The following is a 21,634-nucleotide window of genomic DNA, read 5'->3' on the forward strand; positions in this document are numbered from 1 at the left end:
CCCTTCCCCCTTCCCAATAGTTTCCCTTCTACTTCCATGTCTCTCTTTTTTTAAAATCTAGGTTCCTCATATAAGAAAATCGATTTTGATACTTGTCTTTCTGAGTCTGGCTTATTTTGCTTCATGTAATTAGCTCCAGTCCCATCCATTTCCCTGAAAATGGCATAATTTCATTCTTCTTTATGGCCAAATAAACCTCAATTTTCTATCTTTCTTTGTCTATTCATCTGTCAATAGGTACCTGGGCTGATTCTCTAACTCTTGTTGAGAGTCCACAAAGAGGGCGCCCTGTAGTTCAGGCAAGATTCCTAGAGAAAACCCTCAGGGTTGTTCAGAGAGGCTTGGTGCTAGCCTGAGAGACCCTGGCTGTCCATCTCAGTCACTTCACACCATCCTGGCAGGCATTGTGCTGTACAGAACGTGACAACCTCCACACTCTGTGGCAAACAGCCAGCTGGCTTTGACAGCCCATGAACGTCTTACCTTTCATTTATCTACATCTTACTTGGCCCAGCACCCGTTTCAAGCGGAAGGAAGTGTTATTAATAACTACATAGGATAACAGTGTAAACAAAGACTTCCTGGTTATGCTGCAGCATATATCACCCTTGCTCTTGGCCATTTAAAAACGATTCAATTCTTCCCTTTATTTTTCTTGAATTTTCTCTTTCATGCTTCAGAGCAATATCCTCTTTTTCTGAAACCCCAGAACTGATGAATAAGCCCATGGTCAGACTACTTTCTCTATTAGAGACTTTACAGGCTTGAGTGGATTTTAACGTAAGTCTTTCCACACTAGAGTCCTCATCACGGTATTCTGTTTTACACAGCTTCTACTCAGATATGGGGTGTTATTTAATAGCATTTTCTTTTCTTTCCAGAGGTTTGAAATCAAGGTCTTGTGTTTGCTAGTCAGGGGATCTACCACTTGAGCCCCAGCCTTTATACTCTTTGTTATTTCTTTACATTAGATATTTGGTGTTTGCAGAGGGCCAACCTTGGATCGTGATTTTCCAACCTATGTAGCTGGGATTATGGACACCAACTGATTCCTGGATTATTTATTGAGGTTGGGTCTTGTTAACTTTTTGCCCAGGTTGGCCTTGAACCATAATCCTCCTGATCTCGGTCTCCCAAGTTACTGGGATTATAGATGTGAACTACTGTGCCCTGTCCATAGTATTTTTTGGTAGCTGCATTAAAATTCCATTGGATTGTGATCATCTTAACTGGAAGCCTGTCTGTTATAGGATTTTGGACTTCTATTCTCTTATTGCTTATTTATAAAGGTACTGAATCATAGTCTCAGTAAATGACCCTACCCAGGAGAGGTATACTCTTGGCCAAATGCTTCTACCTACACTGTTTGTTTGTTTTTCTTTTTCTTTTGCCAGTTGTGGGGCCTGAACTCTGGGCCTGGGCACTGTCCCTCTTTAGCTCAAGGCTACCACGTTGAGCCATAGTGCCACTTCTGGCTTTTTCTGCTTATGTGGTGCTGAGGAATCAAACCCAGGGCCTCATGCATACAAGGCAAGCACTCTAACACTGAGCCACTTTCCCAGCCCCTACACTGGTTTTTATATAGTCCTAAAAAACTAATAAATTAGCATGCAATATTTGATGCTGTCCATATTAGTTTGTCATTGCTGCAGAGTGATCTAAACTGCAATTGATGATTTATTGTATGTCTAAGGATTAGCTGGAGCTGACTGGTTTAAGCCGCACATAGCTTCTCTGGACTTCCTGCTGTGTCAGGAGGGGAGGTCTCATATGTATCTCCTGCTCCTGCAACTCTCAGCCTCTGTGGAAGGGGAGGCTCCCCAGGGAAGGATCTTCTCTGGTGCAGGCAAAGACTTAAGGAGGAGTTCAAACTGGTTAAATTACTGTATACACATGTGTGAAATCCCATGGTATGAAACTCCTTTGAACAATTAGCATACCATGACAAAAAGAAGAATAGGAATGGACAGCAGGACCTGTCCAGGGTTGGGGAACTAGTGGGAAGAAGAAGAAGGTGAATGAGAGGCTCAAAATACTTGATGGTAGTAGAGCTGTGGCTCAAGTGGTAGAGCACTAGCCTTTAACAAAAACAAACAAAAAGCTTAGGGAGAGTACCTAGGCCCAGAGTTCAAGCCCCAGAACTGGAACCAAAAGAAAAAAAATACATGATCTATATGTGTGAAAATGGAATGAAGAAGCCTGTGATGGCTGGTTTGGAAAAGGGGAATGGTGGAGGAAGAAGGTACAGCGTATGCATCTATGGCTATACAGAATTGTAACCCCTTTATACAACTAATTGAGGCTAATATGAAATGTTTTTAAATATAGAAGAAAAAGGCAAGTAAGAAACACACTGTGCCAGATGAGCTGACATCCCAGTGATTAAATCAAGTTACCTGGCCAAACCCAGACTCAGGGCAGGAGGTGCACTGCGAGCCCAGAGCATGTCCCTAGGCCAGGCCTGATACTGTCGGAGCAGGGAGATAGATGTACTCTGCTGGAAGGGCAGGGGGGGAGGAGGGGGAGAGATTGCCCTCACGGAAGGAGCCATGCTAGCTCACAAAGGACTCAACTATTTAACCTTTTATTCTATGGTACTGTTCTGTTGCTTTTTTCCTTTTGTTTTGTATTCTTTTGTTGTCTGCATGTATATTGATACTGGAGATTGAGTCTAGGGCTTTGCTCTCTCTAGGCATGCCCTCTACCACTTGAACCATTCCCCTAACCCTTTTGTTTGTATTTTGTTTTTCAGACAGGATTTTGCTAGCTTTGCTCAGGCTAGCCTCAGTCCTCTTCTCCCAACTCTTGAGTAGTTTGTATTACAGCCACACAATACCATGTCCTGCTTGTTTGATTGTGTGTGTGTGTGTGTGTGTGTGTGTGTGTGTGTGTGTGTTAGGTTCTTATCCCAGTTCTCTTCTCAGTGACCCCATTCTGCAGCTGCCTTGACCCTGACCTCTATCCCATAGCATCTACCACTTGTTCTTCAAAATTACAGCTCCAACTATCATTGCAATTGCCTCCTACCCTAGTCTTTAATCTTCCAAGTGCAGCAGCATGCAAAAAATATACTAACTGAGCATTCAAATCCTTTCTTGGAAAGATTCTCGCATTGCATCTAAAGGATGGATATGGCTAGCCTGTGTCTGAGAGGGCCACCCAGATGAATACTTACTCCCAGTGGGACAGGGCAGCAGGAGGGAATGGCCTAAAAATGCCCCCATTCACTAGGGTGGGCCAGAGATGGAAAATCAACCAGGCCGTGGACAGAGCCAGTTCCAGGTGATGGATAAAGTATGGTGCAAACAGTAAGAAGTTGGCAACTTCCTATTGTGGCAAACATGGGTCACAGTGGACATTCTAGAGAGCTGCCAGCAGGGTAACAGTCAGATGACCATCAAGAAGCCCTCAAGGAGGCTTGGTTTGGACATTAGGCCTCAATGACAGGTGACCTAAGAGACCTCTGAATCCTGACAGGGGAGTCTGATGGGAGCGCAAGGCCTCAGGATCCAGACCCCGTGCCCAGTACCACTTGAGAGAACAATTTCCACTCTGGCTGGAACATATGTAGTCTTAGAAGCTGGGTCTCTGAATGCCCTGCCAGGATGGTTCTAGTTTCTGGCCCAGGGTTAGGACTGCAGGTAGAGACAAAGCAGCTGGCAAGGATGACTGGAGGGCCACAGAGGCTGGAGAATCAGCGACAGATTTGCACTTTTGCAGTCTTGATGTTTCTATCCAAAACCAACATCAAAGAAGAGTGTGTCAGGTTCAAGGTGGGAGGAGGCTCATTCCCCATCAGTGACAATCAAATACAGCATCAATAACTTCTTTATCCCCTAAATGACAACCTGCACAGCTGTGTTCCCAAACAATAGAATGTCTCAAATTAAAGTTACATAAAAGCTCTATCTCTAGTAATAAGTGCAAATCAAAAACTTCTATATTTAATTGAATGGTACCTGCAAGAACTCCAAGTTGTTCAATGCAAAATGCATAATAGAGTCATTTGTAATAGTCATGAATCTTTGTGACATTTGTCAGGGTGTTCTCCCTCCTGGAAACAAGTCTTGAGAACACATGCTTTCATGCAGAGATCTTTTGTCAAGAAATTTTGTGGGGGAAGAAAAAAGAATGGCACCACCTCAAAAATTACATACACACACATTTACCAAGTTCTCGTGCCTCTTACCCATCATTGAGGACGCAAATAGGATTTTAACCTGATCCAAAGAGAATGATATTCTACCTCTGTTTTCCAATTTTAAATAAACAATCATTACAAAATCCAAAGAAGCAGCAAACATTCAATCACATAGAGCTTCAATTTTCTACTTAAGCACTATTTTATGGGCAGAGACTCAAGTTTTCAGAAACCGATGAATGAGCCAGATACGGTGGCACACGCTGTATCTGTAATATCAGCACCAAGGAGACTGAGGCTGGAGGATCTCAAGTTGGGATTTTTTTGTTGTTTTTTTGTCTGTCAGTCATGGGGCTTGAACTCAGGGCCTAGGCACTGTCCCTGAGCTTTTTTGCTTAAGGCTAGTGTTCTACCACTTTGAGCCACAGCACCACTTCCGGTTTTCTGGAGGTAAGAGGCTCACAGACTATCCTGCTCAGGCTGGCTGGCTTTGAACCACGATCCTCAGATCACAACCTCCTGGGTAGCTAATATTACAGGCATAAGCCACCAGTGATTAACTGAGGATCTCAGGTTTGAAGCCAGTCTACATTCTATAGTGAAACCCTCTATCAACAAAACAAAACAAAACACTAGGAAAGGAAAGGAAGGAAGGAGGAAGGAAGGAAGGAAGGAAGGAAGGAAGGAAGGAAGGAAGGAAGGAAGGAAGGAAGGAAGAAAGAAAGAAAGAAGAAAGAAAGTTGAATAATTAATAATGTAAATCAATAGTTCTAATCCTTATTACTCACGCAGGTCAAAAGATAAATGACAGGATCTAAATGTCTAAAATGAAAGCTGTTAGAGCAAATTAGACTTTGCCAGAAAACCATTCAGACATCCAGGTACCAGGTACACAGAAAAGGTTTATTGCCAGTAAAGGGATTGGCAGACCCCTTCTCACAACAGAGAAGGTGACCTTTTATAACCTCTGAGATTTGGGGAATGTTGTTGCTTTATAGGGTTATAGTTTCCCTCTCAGGTGACCCATATGACATGTGAGGTTTAGGGGATCTTGCTGCATTATATGGTGGTAGCTATCCCAAAGGAGAGCCTTCTGTGGTGAGTCCTTACCCTCTGGATAGGGACTAATCATTTACTGCCTTTACTAAGTGGGCCTAGCATTGCCTAGGGAAAGAACATGCTAATCTATGAGAGGAGGCTATTGGACTAACAAAGCCATTGCAAATATTAGTGTAAACATTCAACCATGGTCATGCACTGTCCTATACACATTTGAAATTGTATCAAATTCTGAACTAAAGCTCTTCTCTACACTGGAATGAAGTCTCCTTCCTTCTTTAAGTCTCTCTAAGTCTGGGTTGTTTACTATGCATTCCAATTAGTCCTGATCAGTCTTTTGTGGAACATTTCTCTAGCAATGCACACAAAGTAATTCCCTGGAAAGGCACCACCAAGTTTTATGATGCCTACACGCCTGGGGCAGATAATAGAAACTTAACTACTAAAATAAGTTCCTTGATTATTCTTCGAATCTCAAGACCATGTTCTTAATGACATTTCCTCCATTTTCGTCTCCAACTGCAAGGACCTTGCAATCCAGAGTAAAGTTGTTCTGCCCTAACTACAGCACACAATCTTTTGGCCTCTGTGTGGGGACTTGACTCTGACCTGTTCTCCAGGCCTCACATTAACCACCAAGAAAAGGCACTGTTAGTAGGTGGTTCTGCTTTTTGCATCTGCTAAAAGGGGAATCTACTGTCTTACGTCCTGAACTTTGGCTGATGGGTGGCCTGTCATTGCATGCGAGGTACGTGTGGTGACTGAGTACTTTTGTCTTACAACCCCTGTTGCCACTTCTTGGAGCTACTCAGCCTTCAAGGAAGTGGCCATTCAGAGATGGAATCAGCACGAACATCTTTCACAACAGGATCACTGTGGCAAAGAACCTAGCTCCTCCCTCTTCTGCATGGCTAATGTGGTGGTGGCAGGTGCATGGGTGCTCATTAACCACCGAAGAGGCAGTTGTTCAATGGCTTGAAGGTCCTTTCTCTCTTCTCCTCTTCCCTCTCTCTCCTTCCCTGCCTCCCTGTATCTCTGTCAGTGCTGGAGAGCAAAGCAGGGCTTTGCACAGCATAGGCAAGCATTCTACCACAGAGCTCCACCCCAGCCCAAGTTTTCTCTCTTTGGTTTCACTGCCAGACAGTTTGCTCTTGTTGATCTCTTCCAAAAGACCCCAGCCCAAAGATCCCTAGCTGCTGCTTGTTAAAGGAGTCTTCAAGTTCTCTGTTACAGTTTAGGGTCGCCCAGACCATCCCATGAGGGGGGATCCCACCCTTATCTTCCTCAGCCTGGGAGTCCACTGGGTGCTTTATCTTTAATCTCCATTCAACACTTGGGGTCTTGAATGCTGTCCTTCTCCAAGTCCACACCAGGGAGTTAAGGCTCAAGAAACCACATATAGCCCCCAGAATAAAGGTTTCAAGTTCATATGCCAACAAAGTGACTCGAAGGAGGCACATCACCCTCCATAGTAGGGGGCTGAGGCACCTGCTTCTTGGTCAGATCCATACCATCAAGATAACATAGCGCTTACCATCTTAACCAATTTGGGGAGGCACAATGTTGCAGGATTAAAGTTAGTGGGCCTCTGTGTGACCATGGCCACTGCCACCATTCATATCTAGAATATCATTCTATATCTAGAATATCATTCATATCTAGAACTGAAATTTTATCCTGATCACTACCCTCCCCCACCAGTCCCTGGCCACTCCCATCCCACTCTCTAGGGACCAATGTAAGTGGAATCACACAATTTTGGCTTATTTCAGTTAATATGTGTCACATTTCCCTCCTCCCTGACTCCAGCACCCCTCTCCCCCCATGCTGGGGATGGAACCCAGAAAGTCACACATGCTAGTTATGTACTGAATCACACTGACCTACATCCACAATCTCTCCACCCACATTCTTTTGGTGACACTGGGGTTAGAACTCAGGGCCTTGCTCTTATTTTTTTTTATTAGATAGGTGCTATACTGCTATGCCATGCCTCTAGCACAGATTTTGTTTCTATTTAAGGCTAAGGAGGATGGACCATTTGAAGCCAGCCAGGGCTACATTGCAGGATCTTGTCTCAAAAAAGAAATGCAGTTAAAGTTGCAGAGTTTCTGCAGGGCAAATGACATAGCTAGCAAGATCAATAGAAAGCCCACAGATTGGGAGAAGATCTTTACTAGCCATACAACGGACAAGGGTCTCATATCTAAAATATACTTGGAACTCAAAAATTAAATCCCCCAACAACAAATCCTCAAAGAAACAATTGCCCAATAAATAAGTGGGCTAAAGACTTAAAGAGAAACTTCTCTGAAGAAGAAAGAAGGATGGCCAATAGACACATGAAGAAATGTTCAACATCCCTAGCCATAAAAGAAATGCAAATCAGAACAACATTGAGATATCACCTCACTCCAGTTAGAACGGCAAAAATCAAGAACTCTAACAACAACAGATGCTGGAGGGGATGTGGACAGAAAGGAACCTTACTTCATTGTTGGTGGGAATGTAAACTTGTTCAACCACTTTGGAAAGTAGTATGGAGGTTCCTCAAAAGACTTCACATAGAGCTCCCCTATGACCCAGCAATCCCACTTTTGGGCATTTACCTAAATGATCACAAACAAGACCACACTAAAGCTACCAGCACAACTATGTTTATTGCAGCATTATTTACCATAGCTAAGATATGGAACCAACCCAGATGCCCCTCAGTAGATGAATGGATCAAGAAAATGTGGTATATATACACAATGGAATTCTATGCCTCCATCAGAAAGAATGACATTGCCCCATTTGTTAGGAAATGGAAAAACTTGGAAAAAATTATATTAAGTGAAGTAAGCCAGGCCCAAAGAAACATAGGTCCCATGGTTTCCCTTATTTGCAATATCTAGTATATGTATGAGTCAAGCGGAAAAGGTCAGATAATGTGATGTCAGGAAAATGAACCCTTAGATATGTATTTTAATGTTTTTTCCTTTCATGCATGTGTTTCTAACGCATTTATAAGATTATCTCTTTGTTGCTTTGTATGTACCTCCCCCACAGTATAACCCCTGCTTTCACTATATTTGATGTCAGTATAACTTGTGGAGGAGATGGGGAAAAATCCAGTTGTTTAAGGATACAGGTGGACCTGTTGCAACAATGAGAAGTACAAGTTGTCATGTCCAAAACGAGCTTTACAACGTCGGTGGGGGGGGTAAGGGGGGGAAGGAGAAGGATTGGGATTGGGGGGGAGGGGGGAGGCTGGGAAGGGATGTGAAGGGTAAACAAAGGAGGAGGCTGCAATGCTTGGTAAGAAATGTACGCATTATCCTGCCCATGTAATTGTAACCCTTCTGTACAGTATGTTTACAAATAAAATTAAATTAAATTTAAAAAAAAGGAAATGCAGTTATGCTGAGATGGCCCTCAGTAGATGAATGGATCAAGAAAATGTGAGATATATATATATATATATAGTATATATATATATAGTATTATACATATAATATACAGTATAAATAGTGTATATATAGTATATGTATATATATACTATATAGTATATACTATATATATTGGAATTCTATGCCTCCATCAGAAAGAATGACACTGCTCCATTTGTTAGGAAATGGAAAGACTTGGAAAAAATTATATTAAGTGAAGTAAGCCAGGCCCAAAGAAACATAGGTCCCATGGTTTCCCTTATTTGTAATAACTAGTATATGTCTAGGACAAGCAGAAAAGGTCAAAAACTATATATATGTATATATATATATATATATATATATATGACCATATAAGATGATGCTAAGCGAAATGAACCCCAAGATAGGGACACAAGGGTTTTATCTTTCTTGCTGTTGTTTTTAATGCACTCATAATGTACTATGTGATTCTTTTTTGTTTCTTTGTATATTCTTCCCCCATGGTATAACCTCTGTACTGTATTTGATTCTGGTACCCTGCATCTTGTATATACATTTTTCTCTAATTTGGGGAGGGGAAGGGAAATAACAAAATACTGAAATAAGGATACATGTTGACCCATTGTAACAATGAGATGCACAAGACAGTATGTTGAAAACAAACTTTACAACTTTGCGGGGGAAGAAAGATTTGGGGAGGTGGGGAAGGAAGGATGGTAGGGAAAAAACAAAAGAGAGGGTAATAACCCTAGGTAGGAAATGTACTCATTACCTTACTCATGTAACTGTAACCCCTCTATACAGTAGCTCTACAATAAAAGATATATATTAAAAATTAAAAATGTAGTTATAACTGTAAGAGTACAAATATATTTTCAAGACTCTGCTGCCAGTTCATTTGGTAGCTTGTCAGAAAATGGAATTACTAAATCAGCTAGCAATTCTTGTTTTTCTTCTTCTGAGGATCCATGGTCCTCTTTTCCCAGAGAGCCCATCATTTGAAGTTTGGAGGACAAGTTATAGCAATACTTTGTGGTTCCCTTTTCACCATGATTCAGGGGCCATTATTTTTCAATTACAAACTTTAAAAGTGAACTCCAGGTGAAAGTTACTCTCCATTTTGTGCTCTGGATCCCAAATGGATCAATGAGAACTGCACATTTATTTTTCTTTTATCTTTCTTTGTGCCTGTGGGGGGGAGGGATGCGCGTGTGCACATGCGCGTGCCAGGGCCTTGCACTTGCACTTGACTTTTTGCTCCAGGCTAGCACTCTACCACTTTAGCCACACCTCTACTTCTAGCCTTATGCTGATAAGTTACAGATCAGAGTCTCATATATACTTTTTTGCCCAGGCTGCCTTTGAACCACAATCCTCAGATCTTAGCCTCCTGAGTAGCTAGGATTACAGGTGTGAGCCACCAGTGCCTGGCTGAGAACCACACATTTTCTGACTGGAATGTGTGACCTCCAAGGTCCTAATGCCTCCAACTTCCTGCTGGCTACAAGCCAGTGGGCACATTTTTGATCAAACTAACCCCATTGTCAACGAATGCTTGACAGGTCCATAAATTCAGTGGCTGTAATACGTTCCCAGTGGTCGCCACCCAGAGCTCCTTCTTCTCTTATCTCGCTCCTCTCTGCCAAACCCTTTACAATTTATGTGTCTGCTTTTTCATCCTGCTCTCCTCCCACCCCAAATTTCCTCTTTCCCACCAGCTTCCAAGGGGCCCTTGTGTCTGATATACATTTCCTGCTCTCTGTCTGGGACTTTGGCTTCCGTGTTCGTGAAATTTCCACTTCTCTCCCTGCAGCCAGTCCTTCCATCGTACAGCTTCTTACCGCGTCTGATAACTTACTAATTCACACACTTTTCACTGCTTTCATAGGCATAGGCTCCCGCATTTGCTGAAGGACACATGCTGTGTTCCTCATAGGCCCTGCTCCCTAAGAGAGGTTAATACCTACTCAAATAATGGAGAGAGGGTGGGGATACCTAAGCTTGGGAAGGCATTGAGAGCTGTTGGCTTTGATGGAAAGGAGGAGAGTAGAAGCTGAGGGTGTGCTAGGAAAACCCGGTGTTTGGGACATCAATGAAGAGGACAGGCTTGGCAGTGACTACAGGATGGTGCAAAGGGGGTGGATTGCCTCAAGAAACGGGAGGAAGCACAGGAAGAATGGAATTTGCAAAAAAACAAACAAACAAACAAACAAAGCATTATTATTCTTTTAGTCCTGGTGAGATAGCAGTGACTTGGATTAGGAGAAATAGAAGGGAAAGAGGGAGAATTTCATTTTAAAATGTCCTGTAGGTGTCTACGGCTATACCACCCTGAATGCACTTGATCTCATCTGCTCTCTGACCAAGCAGGACTGGTTAATGCTTAGATAGGAGACTGCCTGGGAATACTGGATGCTGTAGGTAATGAACTGCTGGGTACCGGTGATGTATGCCTATAATCCTAGCTACTCAGGAGGCTGAGATCCAGAGGCTCACAGTTTAAAGCCAGCACAGGCAGAAAAGTGTACAAGACTCCATCTCCAAAATAACTCACAAAAATTCTGGCCTGAAGACATGGTTTAAATGGTATAGCACCAGCCAAGCAGGCAAACCAAGCAAGTGCAAGGACTTGGGTTCAGACTCTGATAGGGATAATAAAAGAGAACAAAAAGAGGAGAAGGGAGAAAGGGGAAGGGAAGGGGAAGAGAGGGGAGGAAAGGAGAGGAGAGGAGAGGAGGGGAGGGGAGAAAGGAGGGAAGAGGAGAGGGGAAAAGAGAGAAGAGGAGAGGAGAGGCCTTATAGGAAAAAAGGTTTCAGAACTGAGGACATAAATCCTCAGTTGTATGGATGAATGAATCAGCATGAATCGCTGATGTTGGCTTGAGTTCTAAGGATGAAATTGGTTTCTATGGTGGAACATGGGAAAAAAGAGAAGGAGAGTTCATCTTCACCATACTCAGGTGGAGCTTGTGTTAGTTCACTCAGGCTGCCCAGCAAAATACCATAACTGCATGACAGAAAAAGTATTTATTATGGTTTGCAAGCTGGGAAGCCCAAGATCAGGATACTAGCAGATTGGATGTCAGGTCAGGGCTGGTTCACAGATGATGCAGTTCACAGATGACACCTTCTCACTGTGTCTGTACAAGGAAGGGGCGGGGAGGAATGCGAGCCTGGGGTTTGGGATCTTCTGCTTCTCACTCCACAATCTCATGTGGTGTTTCCCACAGTGTGTCCTTTGGGCCATTTCCATCAATAATAGTATTTGTGACATAGAAAATAAAAGAGAAGAGTCCCCTTTGGTCAAATACAGAAACACAGCATTAGTCCAAGCAACACGGGGCTCCTTATAGGCAAATATGCTTGGGAAATCTCCCAAGTGTGGATTCAATGCCCAGGGTTTATGAGACTACAGGACTGTTTTGTTTCCCAGAATACCTCTTGGGATTAGAAGATGGGAGACAGACTCAAAGACACAGATCGTACATGGGTCTAGTAGCCAGCGGTATTTTCCTCCTAAAGCACTGGACATAAGAAAATAATCCTTGATAATGGTGACTTGTCACCATTACAGCCACTAATTACTAATAATCTCCACTTCAGGTTGACTTGAGGGGCCAAGGGCTATGGAACAATGGAGAGGCTGGGAATACATGGCTGTGTGCTTTGCTTCTTGAGTTACTCCCTTGACCTGTTCTCTCACTCCCTTTCCTGTGTGCAACCTACACATCATTATTTGGTTCATACTATCTTTAGTGCCTGCCAGTGGTAATGCTACAAGTCTTGTGCTTTGCTTTAGTTTTCTAATTAGCACTATGCTTTCAATACCTGTCACATCACCATGTTCCCATCGAATATGTTACTTCTAACTGTTGCCTAATTCCTACAGCTGTGCTACCTGTCTGCTGTCAGGGAGAGGCACCCTGTGGTGAATTCTATGACTCTTATCTATCTTGCTTTAATGAGTATAATACATGCCTATGCTCTGGGGCCATTTTCATATCAATATTAGTAATCTATTCAGAGTTTTTTCACATGGGTTTTATCTTTCCAATATAATATCTCATATATGACCATATAACAACACTTTATCTTAACACATCATCTTCTTTAATACAGAAACACAAGTGACCTCAAGGCGAGAAGAGCATGTGGATTGTAAGATGCGCAAGCAGGATTGTATAGTGTACTAGTTTCTTTCCTGTTGCTATGACAGAAGGTCTGACATAGACAATTTAGGAGGAAAGGTTTATTGGTTCATTGTTGCAGAGCTTGCAGGCCATTATAGGCAAGTTCCATTGCTTCTGGGCCCAGGGCCACACAATTGCTACAGAGCTGAGAAAGCATGTGAGAAATAAGCTGTTCACCTCATGGTGGACAGGAAGAAGACAGGAAAGGACCAAGACAAAACATCCCCTTCAAAGAAATAACTGTAGTGAGCCACTTCCTGTAAGGCGGGGCCTTCTATAGTTTCTATCACTTCCCAATAGTTTATTCAGTCTTTTTAATCTCAGTGGATTAATCCATTTATGAATATAGAACTCCCATGATCCAATTGTCTCTGTAAACTCCCTCATAAATACTCCTAGAAGTGTGCTCCATTATTCTCGCTAGGTGTTTCTCAGTCTAATCAAGTTGACAGTCAACTTGATTACCACCACATATGGGTTCTCCTTATTAATCTGAAACTCTCTGGCTCTACTTTTTTTCTGGTTGTTCCTTAGGTATGCTAAACACTCCTGCTTTAGAAGTTTGCCTCAACAATAGGTAATGTAACCAATTGATTTTCTTGCTTTCCTGAGAGAAAACAAGCTCTGTGAGGACAGAAACTTTGTCTCTTATTCATCCTGATATTCCCCATGCCTAGAACAATACTGGACACATAATATATGCACAGTAAATATTTGGTGAATGAGTAAATGAATTGCCTCTTGGTACACATCTCTTTCATGATATTTATCCTCAAGAAAACCTAAAATAGGAAGATCTTGTTATTTTTCTAATTTTTGTCATTTGTAATTTTTTTCCTTGAAGATAAATGAAAAGAGCAAGGGGAACTATCTTAAAATCAAGGCTTGGGAGGTGAAGGTCCTTAACTGTTTCCATCAGTAGTCCCTCAAAGTAATGAAGTTAAATTATATATTATACATAAATCATCTGGTAATCCAAAGGATCAATAGATAAGGCAAAATATGTCTCACGACACCAGCTGGGTTCCACTGACCCAGATCATCACTTGGGTTTTTACTGGGCTGTCCTCTCGTGTCCCATACCGGAGTATGCCATTGCCCAGGGCTTAACTGTTGGGGGTCTGCTCAAAGAATCAGAAAGAACATAGGATTAGAAACTATTTCTGGCTTCTGGTCTTTGCTCATCTATGTCCAACTCAGGACTAAAATGAGTCGCTGAAGCCTTTTCCTTGCCTTTAAAAATGGCTTGAAGGCCAGACGTGATGGTACATACCTGGATCATCACTTCAGGTCATGTTACCATGAGATTTGATCTGGAAAACAAATGAAGAGCAAAAGGACGGGTGGCATGGCTCAAATGATAGAGCACTCAACTAGCAAAGCCCTGAGTTCAAGCCCTAGTCCCACCCACCAAAATCTATTTGAGAGCCTGCCTAGATTGCAGGTCTCATTTGCACTTCCCGCAGTATAGACCTACCAAGTTCTAGTTGGGATTCCTCTGCTCCTTTGGCTTAAGTTCACAAAGCTGCTTGCAGCCAGCTGATGTCTTGGAGAGATGGATTAGTTCAAGAACCCCCTTCCCTGGACAACTTGGGGCCAGGTACCCAGGTCCCTGCACAGGAACATGCTTATCTTCGTGTCTCTGGGGAATCCCTGCCCTGTGTCTTCTCCCGGGCTCCTCCTGGGTAAGGAATGGCACTTGAGAAATGATATGTGTCTCCCTATCATTTTCTTTCCTAGCTATGAAATGGGGTGGAGGGGAGGAGTAAGGCTGGAACAATCATCTCTAAAGTACTGCAGTCTGTGCTTAGATCTTTTCCTCCCGACTCTTGTTTCTTCCCAGTGTTGTCTGAAATTCTTCTGCCATTGAATTCTCACATCCAGCCTTTCTACCACCTCCCACATTCTTCCCATGGCACTGAGCCTCTTCCTTCCCCATGCAGAAGTAACACTAGCTTCTGCCATGTTGTGAGCCTATATATCATTAGAGGAGAGGGGATTTTGTTGTATACACTCACAGGATATATGTCCTGCATGTATTCTATATCATAGGACACATACCCGCATACACACTTCCTGCTGCTATTCCAGAATACACATGCCTTGGTATAACGTGTGGGTGAAAATATTCAGGGACAGCCAAATGACTATTTTAATGTTTCTTTGTCCCTGTGGTGCCATCCAGCTATTTATTTAGTAGCTGCATGCTCATTGCCTCGACAACTTTGCCTTAAAGGCTGTTCTTCATGTTTATGATTCTTACTGTGAAAAAAATTGCTTGCCTAACATCTGTTCTGAATTTGTTTTTTTTTCTTTATTTTTATTTATCTATTCCCAATTGAATTAAATTTGCGCCAAGGACAGTAACTTGAATTGGAATCTTCAGTGTCCTTCAGGATTTCTATATACTTCAATACATCTCTTAATTACTCTTTTTTTTATTGTTATGAGATATACATCTATACCCCACTCACACAGGCAGATTGGTTTGCAGCTTACCTCAGCCTGTCCTCCTCTGGGGAGCAAGTTTTATTAACTGAATAAATTAAATGGGAGAGTATATTCAATAGAGGAGGGAGGTTTATCGTTATGGGCTTGTTTCAGATATTTTTCCTCCTGGCTGCCCAATTCTCTCCTGTAGCCATTGCTCTGTGTTGAAGGAAACTTAATATAGTCTTAATTCACTAGGATGAGAAGAGCCACTTCCTCTTACTGAGGAAGACTCTGAGGGGGAAAGGCGGAACTCTTCTCCTGCCCACTTCCAGGAAGGAGAGAATAGAGCCATCCCACTGCAATAAGGGAGAAGGAAAACATTTGGACCTGTGTTTCCTGGCTGCTAGGCCTGGGGTCTTTCCCAGGTGCCAGAAGGCCTCCTGGCAGAACCCTACCACCATCTGCCACTATGTCACTGGAACAGCCACCAACCTTCCCAGAGCGGGCACTATGCATGGTCCTATGGGAACAGCAGGGGTGGGGCAGCTAGAAATGGACACGGTAGTGCAGGGCAAGTCAGGATGGGCCTCCTCTTCCTTGGGGACTCCCCTGATAGAATAATGGTTTTCTGGTTTCTTCCAGGCTGGTGTGTATGAGATGGGATCCAAATCTACATTGACCCCTCTGTTGTTTCCTCTTAGAAACCAACCTAGTAAGCCACCATGATACATATCCCCCTCCGAGGGCATGGAGGTCCCCAAGAAGGGAGTGAGATTGCTTTTTGACCCAGTGCTTGGTATAGTGACAGTGGCCCAGGCACTGCAGGGATTGGCCCAACATCACAGTTGTGACCCCAAATGTGATGGTCTTTCTTTTTTTTGGGGGGGGGGGTCTGGTCGTGAGGCCTGAACTCTGGGCCTGGGTGCTGTCCCTCAGCTCTTCAGCTCAAGGCTAGCGCTCTACCACTTGAGCCACAGTGTCACTTCCAGCTTTTTTCTTATGTGGTGCTGAGGAATCGAACCCAGGGCCTCGAGCATGCAAGGCAAGCGCTCTACCACTGAGCCATCTTCCCAGCCATGTGATGGTCTTTCTACCATCTGTTCTCTGATTGTTCTAGGAGGAGGGTCCTCCTTAGCTCCTTTATGACCTTTCCCACACTCTTCAGGGTCTGTGTCCATGTCTTGTTGGACACTGGACAAGAGGGGTGACTACTTCATGTCTAGAAGGGTTCTGGATATGGTCTGTGCAACAGCAATTTCCATCTTTGCTCTGTGTACAACTTGGAGCTGACAGCCATGGCAGATACAATCCTTTCCCAATCTGTGTTTGATTTAGAAGATAAACACACTCATGGTCTGAGTTGTGCTGGAAAGCCAGGTAAGAAGGGGCTGACTCCACCCCACTCCCAAGTAGAACAGGAATCTAGAGCTACAACTTGGGAAGGATTGTACCTATGATGGGGGAGAAGGCTTCCTGCAGGAGGTGGTGCTAGAACGTGGTCTTTAAGGGTGAATGGAGAAGGAGAGGAAGAGGGCAGTTAGGAGAAAAACTTGAAGATGGCATGGGAAGGAAGCTGACAGTTGCAGAGGGAGGCAGGGCTGGATCAGCTGGCTGCTGTCATGTCATGGAGTCCTGGTTGCCAGGCTTAGGATTTTGGTGGTTGTACTTTTTGCTATGAGCTGGTTAAAGCCATGTCTTATAGATTGGCTTTTTTGGTGTCCTGGGCCTTGAACTCTGGGCCTGGGCACTGTCTCTAAGCTCCTTTTGTTCAAGGCTAGCACTCTACTACTTGACTACATACATCACCACTTTGGGCTTTTTCTGTGATTAACTGGAGATAAGAGTCTCATAGACTTTACTGCCTGAGTTGTCTTCAAGCTGCAATCCTCAGATCTCAGCTTCCTGAGTAGCTAGGATTACAGGTGTGCCACCAGTGCCTGGCTAGACTGGCTTCTTGATGCTGACAAGGAAGTGGATATGGGTGCAGGATGTTTATTAGAGATCCTTACCTATGAAGGGCAGATGGCAAGAGCTGAGAAAGTCATTCCCTAATTGGACCAAGTGGACACCTCCATCCTCCTGTTGTCATTGAATGCTAGCTTTCTGAGTGGAAAGGAAGAACGTGAAGAGGGGGGTGGGGTGGCGGCAGTGCCCTTGGGCAGGCAATGTGGCTTCCTGCTGCTAAAACCAACAACAACAGAGCTGACAGCTGCCTTTGTAGCTGGCGACAAATCCGCCCCTGAAGGGAGGTCTGGGTGACAGACACATCATAGACAGTTCCACAATGTAGAAGCATATTCAGATCAATCAGAAGCATTGGGTTGAAATAGAGGGTAAGCCATGGGTTCTGTGGGTTCCATTCTCCAGCAGCCTTTTTTTTAACAACTAGATCTAAGATTCCCTCTATCTGGGTCACCTCAAGGGTAGACACGTGCATATTTGATGAAGCCACTCAAAGTACTCCACAGGTGGCACTTCTCTGGGTGGTAGAGTGAACAGAGTGGTTAGAGAATAGCCAAGGCTTTGAAAATGGGGAGACAAATGTGAGTAAAGAGAAATCAGTTCTGAGGTTTCACTTCTGAAGTTTCAAGGACTAGAAAGACAGACTCAAACCATCCTTGTACTTTTCTCTATTGGCCCAGTGTTCTGCCAGCTTCTTGGGGGATGTAAGGAAAAGTAAAACAGGCATGCCTAATAAGACTAGACAAAAAGTATATAGGAGGATCACAGTCCATGGCCAGATGGGCAAAAAGAGTGAGACCCAATCCAAAAAAACTAAAATGAATGGGTTGGGGGCATTGTTCAAGTGGTAGGTTGACACCTAGAATGCTCAAGGCCCTGAGTTCAAACCTCAGTACAACCCCTCTCCCCCCAAAGAAGAAGAAGAATGAACAAGATAGCCTCATGAACCAATCAGAGATAGAACCCAGGACTCCTAGGGCTAAGGCTTCTCTAGAGTACTATGGGAGGCACCAGTCCCAGAGGAGTCCCTATAAGGTAAACTTCTGAGAATTCCCAGCCCTGGCCTTATTAGCTTTCTCTGGACTTTTGGAAGTTGTGAGTCTCTCAGACACTTATCCACCTCTCCCCATGGAGCTTCCTGATGATACTATATATACAGTGCAGCCAAAGGTGAGGTGTGAGGTCAGGACAGCAGTTCCCCTGTTAGCATCCTCCACCTATTGGGAAATGAAGCAGTTACTGAGATGCAGAGTTCTCCTGCTGATGCCCTGTCAGTAATCTCTTGATCTCTCATGGGTACCAACACAGGGGCAGCCGACATGCTGGGGCAGGCAAAGCCCTTTGTATTTTGTGGCACCCATTTGTACTCATGGTGTCCATGTTCACATACAAGTTCCCTAATGACAAACCTCTTGTTTAACCTTCAACATGGTTTCATTTATCAAAGGAACAGGCTCAGGACAGCTGAGATTTGCTTAAGGTGACACAGCTAGTAAATTGCAGACAAGGCCTTGAACCAAGTCTAAGTCCCTCAGACTTGTGCATCATTTGGCAACTTCATTGTACCCCATGTCAGCCTCAGTGGGCCAAGCCAGTGACACCTCCCCCACCTACCTTGATTCCTGTTCAAAATTCACCCACAATTATTGGAAAATATTGGAACATTGGAAGACATAACATGAAAAGTGGCAGGGACCAAGACTTGTGGCTTCCTCCAGACATTTAGGAATTTATCAGCCGGACCCAATACAAGGCCTACCCCAGAATATGTGCTCAGTAAACACTTCCAAATGTACCAATTAATGCTAAAATTATTAACAGCTATTGCTTATTAACAGGACTGGACATATTATTTTACAGTGTGCTTTTCTACTCAGATGTGTTCTGCCCGAGAGTGACCTTTCCCCTCAGAGCCTTTATAGCTTAGTCACCCTGGCAGGGGGGAGGGCCTTCTGGAACAGGACCAGGTCACCCCCAGGCAAATGCCAACCATCTCACTTCCTTTGGACCTAATGCAGCTGTGCTGTTTTGGCTGAACTAACTGGTCAGTTGTTTTTTTTTTCCTTTCAGAAAAGAAAACCACTAATTAAATGAGTCAAACAAGTGTTATTTTTGCCTACATAATACTTCGCTGATTCGCCCATGTTTTCTCTTCAACCAGGTGTTTTCGGGTTGAATAAGCAAATTATTATGTACATAAATACGTATAAATGAATAACTGGTTACAAATTCCATGCCCCTAAAGGAATCCATGTATAACTTGAATTAGAGGAGAACAAGACCTCAACCTCCTTAATTGGGCTCAAGGTTTTCTGGTCCATTAAGCAAGGATCTGCCCAAAACCTCCACCTTGAAAACATGAGGTTTGCAGAGTGCGGGGGCTGCTTGCCCTGGGGCTGGGTCACAGAGGAGGCGGAACCGGAAGAAGAGGAGATGGCGCATGCTCAGTGATGACAGGCAGCTCCGAGACTGAGGTCAAGGCCTTCATCTTGGGCTGTCTGTATTTCCTGTTCCCTGTCCGTTTTCCACAGAACTGGGTGTGATGATAGAGGAAATGTACTCAGTAAATGCCCACAATTGTGGCTGGGACCTCTAAGGGTCTGAGAATGGTCTGCAAACCTTCCAAATACTTCCCTGACCACCTTCGCTTATAGAGAAGTTTCCTTGCACCAGAGAGGAGACAATGTCAGAAAACCATCATTACATTCCTTCTGAATTCGTTGGAACCATAGGATTTAGAGCCACAGCAAACTGCGGAGAGTACCTAGACTTTGTTCCAATATTCTGCTGCAGCCCACAGAGTGTCAGGATAAACTCCTGATAAACGCGTGACATAGTTCCTCTCCTGAGTGGGGGGTGGAGCTGGAGAGTGCAAGTCCCTCTGGGGACTCCCTTGCCCAGCCAGGCCCAGTGTGGCCCTGCATTCATGTTGTCTTGGTCCATTTTTCTTTGCTATAACCAAATGCCGCAGGCTGGGAAACACAAAGAAAGGTTTCTCTAGAAAGGTCCTTGGAGGCTTTAGAGGCCCAGCACTGATGGATGGCATTTGGTGAGAGCCTTATGCTGGAGGTCCTCTCTGTAGAGAGGGTGGTACCAAGGCATGGCACAGTAAGAAGAGCACATCTAGAGACAGCGTCAAACTGGATTTCATAATAAACCCATGATCCATGAATGGTCCAGTCTATTCACCTGCAGAGCCTTCATGACCTAGTTACTGCGCAGAGGTCCCAGCTTTTAATATTTTGGGAAGATTAAATTTCAGCAGGAGGTGGGGCAGAGGCATTCAAATCCTAGAACATTCCAAAGTTCAAAACTGAGATCAGATTGTTTCAGAAAAGAAAGCTTTGAGAGGCAGGATGCCCTCAGGTCTTTTCACAAGGTTCTCAACCTTCAGAACTATTCGGAATGGGAGGATGGCTTCCCAAAGAGCACGGGCAGACGAACAGGATGCAATAATTTCAAGCATCCAAAAGAAAGGCTATGTGTGCATAAGCCAAGCTTCATTGACATTCTTCTCTATTCAAGATCTTTCTAGGAGCCCCTCAAACTACAGATGAGCATTTTTATAAATATAAATTCACAAGATTGCCCAATTTACATGTAAAATGCGGCCAGTTTTCTCCTGAGGTTCATAAACCAGCACTGAAGCAATTCTGAAGGAATTGTTTCAAAATTGTTTTTAGCATTAGCAATATTACTAGGAAGAAGTAGAAAGGCTCCCAAGGTGACTACTTTGGAAGGACAACTTGGATCAGAATATGAAAGTATTATTTTGTTTTTATTTTTAAATCCAAATTGTGTGCAAAACTATTTGGACTAATAATAAAATCAATACAAAATATCACCTCAATATCTATGCATCCCATTAATGAAACTGCTTTTCATTCATATCTAAGAATTTAGGGCTACTGATATAGTGACCCTACCTGTAATCCCAGCTACTCAGGGGGTGGAGATTGAGAGGATCATGGTCTGAGGCCAGTCAAGACAAAAAGCAGGAGATCCTTATCAAAAATAAAGCAAAAGGAGCTGGAGTAACAGCTCAAACAGTACAGCCCCTGCCTAGTACAAGGCACTGAGTTCAAAACCCCCTTGTTACCCTCCCCAAAAAATTTTAAAGCATTTAGGGAAATAAGAATGGCTGAAAATGGCTGGGAATGTGGCTTAGTGGTAGAGTGCATGAAGCTCTGGGTTCGATTCCTCAGTACCACATTATCAGCAAAAACTGGAAGTGGTGTTGTGGCTCAAGTAGTAGAATGCTAGTCTTGAGCAAAAGAAGCTCAGGGACAGTGCCCAGTCCCTGAGTTCAAAACTGACAAAAAGAAAATGGCTGAGAACGTTGGTTAAATATTTGTCAGGTTTTTACTGTCAGTCACATCAGGACCCCTTGGGAGCTTGTTAAAATAAGAGGTGACCACTGAGATTCTGGTCTGGGG

General features: G+C 43.6%; 1 protein-coding gene across 1 annotated transcript in view; it reads left to right on the forward strand.

Annotated features, from left to right (window-relative positions):
• The window catches only part of Tbxas1 (thromboxane A synthase 1 (platelet)), a 141,761-nt gene that overhangs the window by 30,658 nt on the left and 89,469 nt on the right, over positions 1–21,634 (forward strand). The window lies entirely within an intron of this gene.

Source organism: Dipodomys ordii, unplaced genomic scaffold (assembly GCF_000151885.1).
Source record: "Dipodomys ordii isolate 6190 unplaced genomic scaffold, Dord_2.0 Scaffold56, whole genome shotgun sequence".
In the NCBI taxonomy this organism is placed as follows: Eukaryota; Metazoa; Chordata; class Mammalia; order Rodentia; family Heteromyidae; genus Dipodomys; species Dipodomys ordii.